We start from the raw sequence: 15,494 nt of genomic DNA on the forward strand, positions 1-15,494 counted from the left end.
CTCAGACAACAAGTCCTTATTGTAGGGGAATCTGGGCAGTGCATCACAATGTTCATCACAGGGGTGAAGCGTTTAAATCTCTCACTCCCTCTGTTTTCATAGACGGGAAAGAATTTCCATTCTCCATGAAGAAAAAGAATGAGAAGTACTACTCAGTTACTCCCCACAGAAGTGGGGATGATTTCTCTGATGGATGAGATTATGAGAAGGGTTTAAGCTTGAAAGACTAAACCCTTTCTAGGCTTTCTCTGTTTCTCTCTTTGTCGCACTCTTTCTCTCTTTCTTTATCCTCTGGCTTGTCAGTAGGATTCAACAAATTCTGTGTTCTTTAGTGTTATAAATGTATAGAGCAGGCCTGAATTCCATGGGAAGGCCTGAGGTTGTCCAGTTCTCCCTTTGGAACTAGGTAATGTATTCAGATGTGGGTTGTAGTGAGGAGACCAATAGCAAGCCCACTGGCCAAACCAAACCTCTTTCTCTAATTGACTTTATCCAAGCTGATTTTTATAAATTGTATTATGAAAATTTCAAACATGACCAAAAGGAGAGAGAATAATACAGTGAATAAAAATATATTCAATACCCATTTAAACAAATGTTAGGATTTTTAGTCAAGCCAGTATTTTAATTTTCTTCTGTTTGATTACTGAATCTTATTTCTCATTTGTTTCCATATTTGGGAAGGGAAGAAAATAGGGCCATTTTAAAGATTAAACAAAAAATCATGAAACTTTACACAAAATCTGGATTTGTGACTGTCCCTAAGGACAAGAAAAAAGAAGAATAAAGAAAACCTGGCAACATTGGACAACATTGCAACAATCAGCTGGCTCTGAGAAGCAGCTACCTGCTTTCAACTGGGCTCCAACTCCTCCATAAGTCACAATCTCCACCCCTCCCAACACGGGGGCCAAGTGTCAGTTTGTCATTCATCATAAGGCTTAAACTGTTGCTTTTATTACACTGAGTTTCCCTCTTCCCTCTACTTACTTATGTTATCTGCCTGGCTCCTGCAGGCATTTGAATTACTGGCCCTTGCTCTACAGCCTTTTTATAGTCTCCCTAAAGACCAAATCCAGTGAAACATAATCACAATGTCTGAGTTTTCAGCAAAAAGTATGTACAAAATATCCATCAGCAGATAAGTGGATAAATTATAATATAATCATACAATGCAATACTATAGCAGCACTAAAATGGAATGAATGATTGATAAATGCAACAACATGGTTGAATCTCAATTATGCTGAGTAAAGAAATAAAACAAAAATGAGTACCTATTATTCCATTTATATAAAATTCCAGAAAATGCAAATAACTTATAGTGATAGAAAGCAAACCAGTAGACAGAAAGCAGAATAGTGGCTGCCTGGGGATGGGATGAATAAGTGGGGCAGGGGAAAATAAATTACAAAGGGCTATGACGGAACTTTTGGAGTTGATGAGTATATTGATTATTCTGATTGTGGTGATGGTTCTATGGATTTATATATGTGTCATAGCCCATTAAATCATATACCTTGAATTTGTGCAGTTTATTACATGTTGTCACACCTCAATAAAGCTCTAACCAAACTAAACCAAACCAAACCTAAGCAAACAAAAAATTCAAAACACAAACAAAAAAACGTATCAACTATTTGCCATATATACTAGTAGGTGCTCAATAAATGTCTACAAAGGTGTCATTAACAGAAGATATTTGTAGTCATTGATTGCTTACATTGATTCGGAAAGAAAAATCTGCAATTCTGATCCTAATAGCTTGCTATTAAATTTTTATCCCTAGAAATGTCATAACCCTCAGATTAAAGAGAAAGTCCAAAGGCTTCTGGAAATGGATAACAGTGATTGCCTCTGGAAAGGGGAAATAAGATGTCAAGGGAAAAGGAAAGGCGTATACCCTCATCACAATGACCCTGAGATCATGACTGGAGTCAAAATCAAGAGTCAGACACCTAATCAACTGAGCCACCCAGAAGCCCCTGTTTTCATAAAATATTTTAACCAGGAGATGATTTAGAGCTAATAAAGTAAATTAAACATGTATAAACTTCTGATGATGATGAAAGAAATAAGAAACTAGTCATTTATTAAGAATAAGACTATACTTCCATCTAATGTATTAATACCACTGAATACTAGAATACATCAGACAATGCCTTCAGAGTTCTTAGGGAAAGTAAATCAGCTATATAGACTTAGCTGAATAAAAATGCTTTCAAATATTAAAAAACTGAAAGTGGGGCACCTGAGTGGTACAGTCAGTGTCCAACTCTTGGTTACAGCTCAGGTTGTGATTTTAGGGTCATGGGATCAAGCCCCAAGGCAGGCTATGTACTCAGCCAGGAGTGTGCTTAAGACTCTCTCCCTCTGCCCCTGCCCCTGCCCTGCATGCTTTCTCTCTCTCTAAAATAAATAATCTTTTAAAAAATCTGAAAGGTTTCCTCCCACTCTTCCATAAACTACTTATTGACAATATTTTCAAAAAAAACCAAGAAGATAAACCAAAAAAGTAGACATGGTTTCTAGAAAAAGAGTGGCTCCAACTGTGGAGCAGGGTAAAGAGAAGTAAAGGTCGGTAGCAGGGTTAAAGAACAATGAGGTTAAGTGGAGGCAGAAGGCCAAAGTTTCATTAGGTGATTAGGGGCAAACACCAGGGACAAAAGAAAGAGACTCGAGGATCCCTGGGTGGCGCAGCGGTTTGGCGCCTGCCTTTGGCCTAGGGCGCGATCCTGGAGACCCGGGATCGAGTCCCACGTTGGGCTCCCAGTGCATGGAGCCTGCTTCTCCCTCTGCCTGTCTCTCTGCCTCTCTCTCTCTCCCTCTCTCTCTCTCTGACAATCATAAATAAATAAAAATTAAAAAAAAAGAAAAGAAAGAGACTCTTCTGTAAAAGAGTAAAGCAAATGAAAAAACTTGATATGATAAATTAGGTAAAATACACAGTGAGGAAAAGAAAGGCAATTTGAAACTCTAGGAAAAATAAAGCCATATAAGCAGTCTGTGGCCCAAATATGAAGCATAAATATTTGGGCAGTTGATGATAAGGAAAGAGAATCCATTTGATCTTCATGTTCTGCACATTCTCCTTTGATGACTTTCTATTGGTTCTGACAGAAGTGCTGTGGAGAAGAAAATGTAATCTTGACACTCTTCTTAGCCTGGAAGTTGGCTGTTAACTTTGAGTCAACCAAAGGACAGAATAGAAAAGACTTACTATGTTTAAGGGAGGTGAGTGGAAGGTGAGAAGGAAGAATGGCAGTAGTAAAATTGGAGAGTTGAAATACTTTCTATCTAAGGTTGAAATATTATTTAGAGTTTTACATTATATTATTAAAAGTTACAAAGATAACCAACAAAATAGTTAAATGAATGTAATTGTTAAATGTTGAAGTGGATGTTAGCATAATCCTTACCTTTTATAGCAGGGAGTTATTAGATATTGCATAAAGCTATTATAAACATATTTAGAAATATTTAAGTAATCACAATCAAACAAAAACATGTGAAAGAGATTCCTCCTGGGGATTGATCCAAGAAGTAGAAAGGGTTATAATAGGGACTCCTGGGCAGCTCACTGGTTGAGCATCTGCCTTTAGCTCAGGGCATGATCCTGGGGTCCTGGGATCAAGTCCCACAGCAGGATTTGGGTGGTGAGCCTGCTTCTCCCTCTGCCTATGTCTCTCATGAATAAATTTAAAAAAATCTTTAAAAAAGAAGGGTTATAATATTTGTTGCTTTTCATCATAAATTATTTTGTGCTATTTGTTATAATTTAATTTGTTTCTTATTTATTGCCATGTGTGCATTTTTTTTGCAAAAACATAGATACTGGTTTTTTTTTCCTGTTTATATAGAAACAATATTTTGTTTTGTATCTATCCTATCAAAGAGGACTCCCTAAATTTGGGCAGGCTTCATGCCAGATGAAGCAATGAGGTGGAAATTCCAAGGACACCAAGAAACTTGGAGTAAGCAAATGATTGTTCTACTGATATTTTATTCTCTAACTTAAGGAATATATAAGAATCCCTAGTTCCTTTCCACACTAGTTTTAGCCCTCTACTTATGAATTTTCTTTCTTACCTGTCTGAGTAGTTCTTGTCCTCCATTTTAGGGGGGATAGGGTTTTGCCTGCAACCAGGTTACTGATTCTGAAAGTATTCTTATACTAGGTATTGTAGTCCCTCTTATTACCAACATTGGTAATTGCTCATATTTAGAAGGAATTGTGTTGTTAGTATTAAAAAAGGAATGGAAGGGGTGCCTGGGTGGCTCAGTTGGTTTAGTGTCTGACTCTTGATCTCAGGGTTTGATCTCGTAAGTCCTGTGTCAATCTCCATTCTGGGTATAGAGCCTACATTAAAAAAAAAAAAAAAAAAAAAAAGGCAGCCCAGGTGGCTCAGTGGCTTAGTGCTGCCTTCAGTCCAGGCATGATCCTGGAGACCTGGGATCGAGTCCCATGTCAGGCTCCCTGCATGGAGCCTGCCTCTCCCTCTGCCTGTGTCTCTGCCTGTCTCTCTCTCTCTGTGTCTCTTGTGAATAAATAAATAAAATCTTAAAAAAAAAAAGTTAAAAAAAAAAAAAAAGGAATGGAATAACCACAGGTTAATCTGATAGTTAAGGCCTGACATAGCACTACCAGTTGGTGGCACACCTTAACTTAACCTTAACTGCAAGAGTGAGAAAGGAAAATAATTTCTGATTTTTGCAAAGATCTAACAGTACAAACAACAGCAAATGTCCTATAACTAAGTGAAAATGTGAAGAAGAATACTTCATTTTGGGAGAGTAAAATAAGACTGGTCATGATCCCTAAAATACTATATTACAGATATTCATGCAGTTTATAAAAGTAGTGAAAGTGAAGAATGAGAAAGCATAATCAGGAAACCTCTTTGGTCTAAATATCTAATAGCTGCACCTAGAACTCTGTAAAAAGGGTCAAGAAGGGAAGAATCATGAATAAAATGTTACTTTGAAAAGTCATTTTTATAAGATCTATATGAAGAAAACTACAAAACTCTGATGAAAGCAATCAGATAAGAACTACATAAATGGAAAGACAGTCCATGTTCATGGATAAGAAAACTCAGTATCATCAAGATGTCAGTTCTTCCCACTTGATTTATTGATAATGCCATTCAAATAAAAGTCCCAGCAAGTTATTTTATGGACATCAACAAAATGATTCTTTTTTTTTTTTTTAAAGATTTTATTTATTTATTCATGATAGACATAGAGAAAGAGAGAGAGAGAGAGAGGCAGAGACACAGGCAGAGGGAGAAGCAGGCTACATGCAGGGAGCCCGACGTGGGACTCGATCCCAGGACTCCAGGATCGCGCCCTGGGCCGAAGGCAGGTGCTAAACCGCTGAGCCACCCAGGGATCCCAACAAAAATGATCTAAAGTGTATATGGAGAAGCAAGGTGATGGAGGGATGAAATAGATAAAAGGGATCAAGAGTACATTTCCTTAATAAGCATTGAGTAGGGGATCCCTGGGTGGCTTAGTGGTTTATTGCCTGCCTTCAGCCCAGGTGTGATCCTGGAGTCCCAGGATCAAGTTCTACATCGGGCTCCCTACATGGAGCCTGCTTCTCCCTCTGCCTATGTCTCTGCCTTTCTCTCTTTCTCTCTGTGTGTCTCTCATGAATAAATAAAATCTTAAAAAAAAAAAGCATTGAGTAATGTGCAGAATTGTTGAATCATTATATTGTACACCAGAAACACTAAATGTTAATTATACTTCAATAAAAAGAATAAAGTTTATATGGAGAAACAAAAGACCCAGAATAGACAGCACAATATTAAAGGAGAAGAACAAAGTTGGTGGACTGATGCTACCTGACTTCAAGACTTACCATTAAGTTACAGTATCAAGATAGTGTGATACTTGGCAAAAGAACAGACAGGTCAATGGAATAGAGAGTCCAGAAATAAAATCTCATAAATATAGTCAACTGTTCTCTGACAAAGGAGGAAAGGTGGTAAAATAGAGAAAAGATAGTCTTTCAATAAATGGTTCTGGAACAACTGGACATCTATAGGCAAACAAAACAAAACAAAACACAACCAAAAAACTATAGATCTTACATCCCTCATAAAAAATTAACTCAACATGGATCACAGACCTAAATGTGAAATGCAAAACTATATAACTCCTAGATGATAATAGAGGAAAAAAACCTAGATGACTTGGGTATAGTGACATCTTTTTAGATACAACAGCAAAGATAAATCTATGAAATAAATAATTGATAAGCTGAACTTCATCAAGATTAAAAACTTCTGCTCAGCAAAAGGCAACATCAAAAGAATTAGAAGACAAGCCACAGACTGGGACAAAATACATGCAAAAGACACATCTGATAAAGGACTGTTATCCAAAATATACAGAGAATTCTTAAAATGCAATGGTAAGAAAACAAACAACTCAAATAAGAAATAGGCCAAAGACCTTAACAGATATCTCACCAAAGAAGATATATAGTGGCAAACAAGCATATGAAAAGATGCCCTACATCATATGTCACCAGGGAAATGCAAACTGAAATAACAATGAGATCCCACTATACACCGACTGGAATGGCCTAAATGTGGAACACTACACTGACAATACCACATGCTGTCAAGGATGTGGAGCAATAGGAACACTCCTATGTTGCTGGTTAGAATGTAAAATGGCTTAGTGACTTTGTGTGTGTGTGTGTTTTAAAGACTTTTTTATTCATTTGAGAAAAAGTGAGAGAGAGAGAGAGAGAGAGAGAGAGAATCTGTGGGAGGAGCAGAGGGAGAAGTAGGCTCCCTGCCAAGCAGGGAGCAGGATGTAGGGCCTGATCCCAGGACTCTGGAAGCATGACCTAAGCTGAAGGCAGATGCCAAACTGAGTGAGCCACCCAGGCACCCTGGTTCAGCCACTTTGGAAGACAATTTGGCAGTTTCTTACAAAACTAAATATACTCTTACCATATGATCCAGCAATCACACTCCTTGGTATTTATCCAAATGAGTTGAAAACATGTTCACAAAAAACTTGCATAGGAATCCTGACAGCAGCGTTATTCATAATTTCCAAAACTTGGAAGCAACCAATATATCCCTCAGTAGATGAATGGATAAATTAATTGTGGTACATCTGGATAATGGATTATTATTCAGCACTAATAAAAAACATGAACAATCAAGTCATGAAAAGACATAGAAGAAACATTTTAAAAAAAGATTTTATTTATTCATGAGACACACACACACACACACACACACACACACACACAGAGGCAGAGACACAGGCAGAGGGAGAAGTAGGCTCCATGCAGGGAGCCCGACGTGGGACTCGATCCTGGGACCCCAGGATCACACCCTGGGCCAAAGGCCGGAGCTAAACTGCTGAGCCACCCAGGGATCCCCTGACATAGAGGAAACTTAAAGCATATTATTGAGTGAAATAAACCAGTCTGAAAGGCTACGTATTGTATGATTATTTTTTTTTTTAAATATTTTATTTATGTATTCATAGAGACACAGAGAGAGAGAGAGGCAAAGACACAGGCAGAGGGAGAAGCAGGCTCCATGCAGAGAGCCTGACGTGGGACTCGATCCAGGGTCTCCAGGATCACACCCTGGGCTGCAGGCGGCGCTAAACCGCTGCGCCACCGGGGCTGCCCGTATTGTATGATTATAACAACATGACATTTTGGAAAAGATAAAACTATGGAAAGAATAAAAAAATCAGTGGTTGCCAGGGGTCAGGGAGAAGGAAGGATGAATATACAGAGTACAGATTTTTTGGATAATGAAAATACTAGTATGTTATTATAATGATAGATAGATAGCATTATACATTTATCCAATTCCACAGAACGTACACCACCAAGAGTGAACTTTAAGGTAAACTGGACTTTGGGTGATTATGATGTGTCAATATAGGTTTATCTTTGGCAACAAATGTATCATTCTGGTAAGTAATGTTGATAATAGGGAAGAAGGCTATGTATGTGTGGGTGTATGGGAAATCTCTATACCTTCCTCCTTCTATACCTTCTTTATTGTGTCTAAAACCGTTCTAGAAATATAAAACCACTAAAATGAAAAAAGCCTTTTGTGAAAGGAATACCATCATTCTAGTCATGAGAACAAATTGTCTGGACATGTTTCACTTTGAAATCTTCATGTTAAAATTATCCGAATAGGAAAAAAGACAAATTTTAAAGTTACTCTGCCATCTTTTTTTTTTTTTTATGATAGTCACACAGAGAGAGAGAGAGAGAGAGAGAGGCAGAGACACAACACAGGCAGAGGGAGAAGCAGGCTCCATGCACCGGAAGCCCGACGTGGGATTCGATCCCGGGTCTCCAGGATCGCGCCCTGGGCCAAATGCAGGCGCCAAACCGCTGCGCCACCCAGGGATCCCTACTCTGCCATCTAAATAGTCACAAACTAGGTGTGCCTAGCTGACTGTCAATAGAGCATGTGACTATTAATCTCAGGGTTTTGAGTTTGAGCCCACATTGGGTGTAGAGATTACTTAAGTAAAAATCCTTTAAAAATAGTCACAGACTAGCTCCTAGTATTGTAAGGCAAAATTCTTCATGGTATTGATTAATGTTAACCATTTATTCTGCAATGCATTTATATTATACTTATAATACATTGATGTATAACTCTGTAACTGCAATTTTTAAATATATAATATTAAATATCTACTTTTACACCAGGTTGGCTAAGAAATTGAGTTGAAATAAAACTGTAGTGGGTATGTGTCTTCCTTTTTTAGACATCGAACCTATTAAGGATGAATCTTCAAAGTGGGCCAGGGCTCATTTCAAATGACTTGAAATGAGCAATGAGGTAGAATTCCAAGGTCACCAAGGAACATGGACTAAACAAACCAATACTTTATTCCCTATCCTTAATTTTTTTTTTAAGATTTATTTATTTATTTATTTATTTATGATAGACACAGAGAGAGAGGCAGAGACACAGGAGGAGGGAGAAGCAGGCTCTATGCCGGGAGCCCGACGTGGGACTCCAGGATCACGCCCTGGGCCAAAGGCAGATGCCAAACTGCTGAGCCATCCAGGGATCCCCTATCCTTAATTTTTAAAAAAATATTTTTTTTAAGTAGGCTTCACGGCCAGTGTGGAGCCAACACAGGGCTTGAACTCACAACCCTGAGATTCAGAAGCTTAACCAACTGAGCCATGGAGGCACCCCAATCTACCCTAAATAATATTTAAGAATCTTTAAGTAATATCCACACTAGTTTCAGATATCTGTTTTGATATTTTGTTCATAGCTATGGCTTGAAGCTGTTCATGAAAACTGTGGTTTTTGAAAATCTTTGCCAAGAATTTTGGAATCTCGATTAAGAATTTCACAGAAGCAGGGGCTCCTGGGAAATGTGTGATTCCATAACATAGTCAACATATTATGATAACTCATCACCTTATCTTACCAAATAGCTAAACTTTAAATGTATCTTTTGTTTGCTTACATTTATGATTTTTTTCAGGCTAAATCAACTAATATGAAGAAGTTGTGAGAAAATAGGCAGAAATTGGAAAAAGATCAAGTCATTTCTTCAATACCATTAAGTAATTTTGATTATATTTTATAAACCAAAGGAATCACAAAAAGCTTTTGTGCATTTTTTAAAGGGTGGTGAATGAAAGACAAAGACTTTTCAGAAGGCTATTATTATGCTTGTTAGGACATAAGACAATGGGAGTTGGTGGAGAGGAACAGCCTTGAATGAGGATAAAGCAGTGGGAGAAAAAAGTAAGAAATCTGAATGAGGATATCATGGGAGTTGGGCTATTTTGAAGGAAAAGCATAAAGTCTAGCCTTACAATTTAGAAACTAGAAGACTAGGTAATTATTTATAAACACCAGCTCAACCATTGAGTTAAGTGAGAGAGCAAAATAAAGAACATTTTAGATTTCTCTAAACTCAGAAAGTTGACTACTCATGCATGCCCTTGGATATTTAAAAAAATTGTCAAAAAGTTCTTAACAAGATAAAAACAACACTTCAATAACACCAATGGCATTTCTATATAATCGTTAATTTGTTTAATACTCATAGCAACTCTATGAGACAGGTATTATTGTTATTCCAACAAGTGAGGAAACTGAGGCACAAAGAGATTTATCCACACAGCTTTCCGGAGCAGTATGGTTCCAGAGTCCTTGTTTTTAATTATTAAACTGAGATGACAATGCTATTAAAGAGAAAATAGGAAATTTGAATTTTTAAAAATATCATTTTAAATGTTTAAATTTTAAGCTAGAGCTTCCTGGCAAGTAAGCTGAACAGGAGGAATTTTAGTTGAGGGAAAAATCAGAAATCATAATTTTGGGAGACTTTTGAAGTGAAAGAATGTAGTAGAGAAGGACAGAGAGGAGTTGAACTGTGGGATGGAAGAAGGAGTAGGAGCTAGCAACAGTGTAAGACCAGTAAATCAGGCAGGTTGTAGATACCAGGGATTACCTTAAAATAAAGGGAAATAGGACTTTAAGGAGGGTTTAGGGATTGGATGTGTCAAGAAAATGATGAATGAGAAAATGATTGTTAATTAGAACTCTGTTGATCTTAAAGTGCAATTTCATTTTGCTATTACGAAGTCTGATTGATACAGGCTAAGGAATAAAGTATAAAAGAAGGCGGTGACTGCTTCTTTTCAGAAATGACCGTGAAAGGAAGGTTGATAGTACAGTAACTGGAGAGAATAGTAGCACTGAAATTTTTAAAAAGACAATGGAAACTGTGTTGAAAAACAGAAGCAGCTGGTGGATAAGGACATTGAAGATACAAGACCTTACAAATGTACTGGTGTAAGGAGGTGGGAAGGGATGGCATACGCAGTCCAAGGAGGACTGGCTTTGGAAAGACGGGGAGAACAGGTTTATTTGGTGAGAATTTTTGAGATCACAAACAACATGGGACTACAGACATTTCAAGATGGAGAGAATATCAAATCGGAGAATTTGTAGTCTCATAGCTTTGATCCCAGGAAAACTAAATGAAGTCATATCTATGAGCATGGATTGAGACTAGCATCTTTAATAACAGGGAAAGCTGCCAACAATCTTTGCAGAGAATACAAAATAAATTAACCAGAGATGAGTGTGTGTGTGTGTGTGTATATACTAATATTAATATATATTAGTATATACACACACATATATGTGTATCTCCAGTCACGAATTCATACCCAACAAGGTTGGTTGCGACTTCCTCCAGTCAAACAGCCACACACTTTGTGACCTTTTGGGAAAGAAACCAGAAATAGGGGTAACTTACTGGAGACTGGCTCTGAAGACTGTAAAGGAATTGAGCGCTTCTAAGGCAATATTAAAACAGAGCGGGCTCTAGCAACAGAGAATTTAGTCGTAAATGGGGCTGATGACCTGGGAGATGAAGAATTCACTTTTGGTATTGCAAAGTTGAGGAGGCGAGCCACGGAAAGGCGGGTAGAAGAGGCGCCGTTCAAGGGCAGGTTTGGGTCACGATCTCACGTTAGTACCTTCTCCCGTCCGTCTCCGAGCCCCTGAAAGCCGTCCTTACCGCTGTGGGGGAGAGAAATCGCATTCCAGAGCCGAGGCGGTGTTTTCCCGGTCTAGCTGCATTCCTTCCTCACTAACTAGCCAATGCTGCCGCCTTATGCAAAGCCGGCACTAGAGAGGCTCTGCTTTACAGAGGCAGGGACGACGCCAATCGGCGCGGGGCAGGCACTGTAGCGTTTACCTCGGCGCGGGAGGGCCTGCACAGTTCTCAAAACCTTTTCACCCTCCCTCGCGAAAGCGCCTTGCCAACAGTCAACAATGAGCAGCTAATACAGTGCTAAGCTCGGAGGCCCTCTTTACACCCCGGAGAGGCGGGAGGCGGCTTTGGCTCCGCTACACCCTCCCGTTTCCGCAGAACGCGCCCAGGACGCGGGGAGGGAGCCGCGCGAAGTCAGGCGGAGCCGCAGGGAAGCACCAGTCTCCAGACCCGGGGAGGGGCCTCGGTGAAGGCGCCGGGGGCGGGTCTCCCTCCCAGGTCTCGGAAAAGCTCCGAAAATGGCGGGCAGCTACTCGGCTAGAGGGGCGCGCAGGCGCCACCGTGGCCGTCCTTCCGCCAGCCTCGGGCGGCCCCAGCCCCAGCCCCACGCCCTCACCGAGAGGCATCCGCCGATGGCGATTGGCTGAGCGGGGCGCCCGCTCCGTGCGGGGGCGGAGCCTCCACGCAGCAGCCACGTTTCCCGCCCCGCTGGTGCGCGTGCGTGCAATCCCCACAGGAAAGCGTTTGCGCGCGTCCCCGCCGCGGCCCCCAGCTCGCGCCTCAGCTCCCTCCCCTTTCCGGGCAGGCCCGTCCCGTCAGCCAGGCAGTAAGCGTCGCGGCCAGCAGAGGGCGGTCCGGACCCAAGTCTGCAGCGGCGCCATTGGCGTGTGGAAAATGCCACCAGATGGCGGGTTAGGATTGCAGCTCCGTTGAAGGCGCGGCCCCCGCTCCCGAACCCCCGGCGACCACCCCGTAACAACCCCCCCACATCGGGAATAACACACCGGAGACTTTTGGGGGGAAACTAGGTCGACGGCCGGCGGCGCCCGGATGGGCAGCTGAGGTGAGTGCGGGCGGCGGCGACGGCGGCGGGGGGCGGGAAAGGGGGAATGCGGCGGCAGCGGCGCGGGGGCTGGAAGCGCGGATCCAAGATGGAGGCCGGGCGAGAGCGAGAGAGCGAGGGAGCGCGAGCGAGGAGCGGGCGGGCGGGCCGGGCGCGGGCCCCGCGCGGGGGAGGGAGGCCGCGCGGGCCTGTGCGGGGCGCGGCAGCCGCTGGCCGACCGGGCGGCCGGGGGGGGCGCCTGTGGGCGCGGCGGGCACCTCTGAGCCCTCGTTCCTCCCCACCCCTCCCGCGGGCCCGAAAATTGTGCCCCCGCCCGCTCGGGCACTACAGCGACGGGCGCGGAAGCCTTTGTGGCGCGCTCGGGCCCGCCGCCAAGCCCGCCCTCCGCCCTCCGTCCGCCCCCCCTCCCCGCCCGGACTCTCGGGACTCGCCCGCGCCCGGCGGGGCCGGGCCGAGGCGGGCTGGTGCGAAAGCCGCCCGCCGCCCGCCGCCCTGCGTTTCTGCGGTGTTTTAGCGGCGGCGTCGTCACATGACAACGAGCTCGCCTCAGCGGAGGGGCCTGGGGGTCGCTCAGCGTGGCGGCCGGCCGAGACGTCTTCTTGGCGGGGTGGGGCAGGGGGCTGGAGCCTGGGGGAGAAGGGGCGTCGAAGCCGGGCTTTCCCGCTATCTGCCCTCCCCGCCCCCGACGGAGGCCTCCCCGTGAAACGTGTTCAGGCCGGAGCACTGCCCCGCTAGTTTGCCAATTCCCCGGGAGAAGAGGCCAATAAAAGTTGTTTTCCCTCCTTTCTCGGGGTGGGGGCGGGGTGAAGAGCTGGGAAACCGGAGTGCCTGGAGTTGGTCCTGGGCCTCGATTGGAGGGTCCGAGCTGGGTGTTTCTTGTGTGCTGTAGGGACTTAAAAAATGTTCAGGTCTTTAAGATTGTCACGTCACCCTTTCTACCCACATTTGAAATGTTTTCGATTCTCTTCACATTGCGGAGAATCGTGCCCGGGGCGTATAAATCATGGGATGGTTTTGGAAGCTTAGACCCAAAACAATACTGTTTGTAATGTGACGATAGCAAATTATTTGCTGTTAAGTTCATGTTAAGAGGATGAATATAGTTTATTTCTCGTGGTCGTGACTCGAAAGGACCCTATTTTTCATCTTCTTAGGAAAATAAAGTGTGAAAGTACTTGAATTGGCATAGGGAAAGTTCTGTTATTTGTGATTTATGTGGGGTTTGAGTAAGACTCTACCTTTTAGTTTTCCGTGTGTTTAAGAAAATGGCAAATTTTGTTGGTAAATATACCTAGGGAAATAATCCACAACAATGAAAATAAAAACGATTTATTGTATGATACATTGTGCTGTATTTTCATATTTATAGTGTTGATTTCAGATTTAAAATTGCAGAAGGGGGGGAGAATATTGAAGGATCCGGAAGGATTGTCTACTTTTGGTTTTTGTGAACACTTGAAACACAAATTGCTTTCTAAATAAAGTTCTGGAAAACCTACAGGTGTTTTGCTGAATTTTTTATTTATATTTTTCAAAATGTGTTTTAAGTTTATTCAGGTGGTTTATCAGTGGACATTTTTACAACCAAACTACTTTTGAGTGGAAATTTCTCAGTATCCACTTCGGTTTTGATGTTCTGACAAAGCTAGGAGATACTGAAATAGATGTGAAATGTGGGAAGTTACGTTACTGGCATTCCATCCTTTGAAGACAGTAATACAATTACCGTTGATTTGAATGGCTCTTTTAAAGCCTTAAGGGGGGCTGTGGTGTAGGGGCAAAAACCCTGAACTGAAATTACTTTGAACATTCCCTAGATTTGTCATCTTTGGAATGTCACACTTTGAACCTCATTTTTTCTCATCACTAAAATGAAGGTAATAAGTTATGTGGTAGTTATTTAACAAGATGTGTACGAAAAAGTACTTTTTAATAGTTAAAACTTTAAAAATTTTATGCAGTTTTAGCCTTTAACACTTCCATTCTGTATCTGTTTATCTTCATAATCAGTGCTGTGAGGAGATCTAATGCACCTTGAAGAAGAAGATAAATCTTTTTGTAGCCTGGGATCAGGGGTTCAAGAGCACCTGGCTCTAGGGATCCTAATCAGACTAGGTCCAGCCACTTGCTACTGACAAAAATCCAAAGGCAGAGGCAAAAGGTGGTGAAACAGGAAAGGAGAAGCTTATTTCAGTAAGGCCAATGCTGGGAGAACTCTCTCCCCCAAAATGCTCAAAATACTTCTAGGTTTGTGTAAGGGAAATGTGGATCAGAGATGGGTGGGGTACGTGCAAGTGGGCAGTGAAGGTCAGGTCATTGTCTTAGGGTCAGTCACATAGGGTCTTCCTGGCTCAGGGCAGTCCTTATTGCTTGTGGGTGTAGTTTTCGGTTCCCATCAGGGGATGCTTTGCCAGTAAGTAGGGTGTTTTGCCTGAGTTAAGAGATGAGCCAGAAAGAGGAGTTTATTCCATAAGAAAGTACAGACTGAGGTCAAAATGGAGGTACCTGAAGTTGTGTTTTCTTTTCCCATTTTTTTCTTTGCTGGTTAGTCCTAGAGTGAGGGAGTGTATTCATTTTCTTTTGATGTATAGCAAAGTACAACAAATTTAGGAGCTTAAACAACATCCAGTAATTGAAGGTTTCTGCAGGTGAGAGATCTGGATACTTTGTAGCTAGACTCTGTACAGCATCTCACCTATCTCATCAGGATGTCAGCTATAGCTATAGTTTTTAACTGAGGTTCAGGGTGTTCTTCCAAACTCAGTACTTGTTGGCATAGTTAATTTCCTTGTGGAAATTGGACTTAACACCCTTGTGGTTGTAAGTCCCTCTTGCTAGCTTTTTGCTAGCTTACAGTCTACATAAGCAGTTCATATATGACTGT

General features: G+C 42.0%; 2 protein-coding genes across 9 annotated transcripts in view; one reads left to right on the plus strand and one right to left on the minus strand.

The window, feature by feature from the left end:
- SLC35G2 (solute carrier family 35 member G2) overlaps positions 1-11,592 on the minus strand; it is a 111,129-nt gene extending 99,537 nt beyond the window's left edge. The window contains exon 1 of the mRNA XM_072792624.1: positions 11,572-11,592. The gene's annotated coding sequence lies outside the window, so the exon portion shown is untranslated. The remainder of the gene's footprint in view (positions 1-11,571) is intronic.
- A 670-nt stretch (positions 11,593-12,262) lies between these two features.
- Positions 12,263-15,494, plus strand: part of STAG1 (STAG1 cohesin complex component) — a 393,663-nt gene continuing 390,431 nt past the window's right edge. For 4 of the 8 annotated variants that reach the window (XM_072792612.1, XM_072792611.1, XM_072792610.1 and 1 more), the window contains exon 1: positions 12,359-12,610. The gene's annotated coding sequence lies outside the window, so the exon portion shown is untranslated. Of the gene's footprint in view, positions 12,611-15,494 lie in introns of all 8 variants that reach the window. The other 4 variants (XM_072792608.1, XM_072792615.1, XM_072792616.1 and 1 more) reach the window with 2 other exon arrangements.

The sequence above is a fragment of the Canis lupus genome, chromosome 22 (genome assembly GCF_048164855.1).
Source record: "Canis lupus baileyi chromosome 22, mCanLup2.hap1, whole genome shotgun sequence".
In the NCBI taxonomy this organism is placed as follows: Eukaryota; Metazoa; Chordata; class Mammalia; order Carnivora; family Canidae; genus Canis; species Canis lupus.